We start from the raw sequence: 580 nt of genomic DNA on the forward strand, positions 1-580 counted from the left end.
TATTCTTCGGCCAGCCTATCAGTTGTTAGGCTGCCACATAGGACACACGTTACTGCAAATTAAACTAAGATGTCAGGGTTTCAATCTCCTCCTCTGGAAAAATGCCGCTTAGCCGGATTATGTCTGGCCATGTCAAAAATAGTAGGGGCGAGGCCTCAAAACCAAGAATATATTGGGGCGTGATATTTAAATTCTGATCGTTTCCAGTTGCTGGTCAAGTCAATGTACGATCATTAATATGCTCTGATTGGTGTGATACAAACGTTTCATGAATCCCACGTGAAGCCTGTCGTAAGATGATTTCTGCGCTTGTATCTGTGCTGGTTTCTATGTTAGTTTGATAAATGAGGTGTGTGTATTTCCACGGGCTGCGTCCAGCTCCGGCGATCCGCAGCCCTCCAGAGCAGATACGCAGAGCTTCTATTTTTGCAGCAATTCAGTAGACGACAGATACAGCGGGACAGGAGGTCGAGCACAGAAACGAAATAAAGCATCGGTTTAATTTTAAAAATAAAATAGACCATGCTCACGACGGATCATATTTCTCTGCACTACACCTTGAAAACACAGCACAGTGTTG

The 580-nt window shown here is 44.1% G+C and overlaps 1 long non-coding RNA gene across 1 annotated transcript in view; it reads left to right on the forward strand.

Annotated features, from left to right (window-relative positions):
* The window catches only part of LOC116700956 (uncharacterized), a 23,501-nt gene that overhangs the window by 18,081 nt on the left and 4,840 nt on the right, over window positions 1-580 (forward strand). The gene's annotated exons all lie outside the window — the stretch shown is intronic.

Source organism: Etheostoma spectabile, chromosome 13 (genome assembly GCF_008692095.1).
Source record: "Etheostoma spectabile isolate EspeVRDwgs_2016 chromosome 13, UIUC_Espe_1.0, whole genome shotgun sequence".
In the NCBI taxonomy this organism is placed as follows: domain Eukaryota; kingdom Metazoa; phylum Chordata; class Actinopteri; order Perciformes; family Percidae; genus Etheostoma; species Etheostoma spectabile.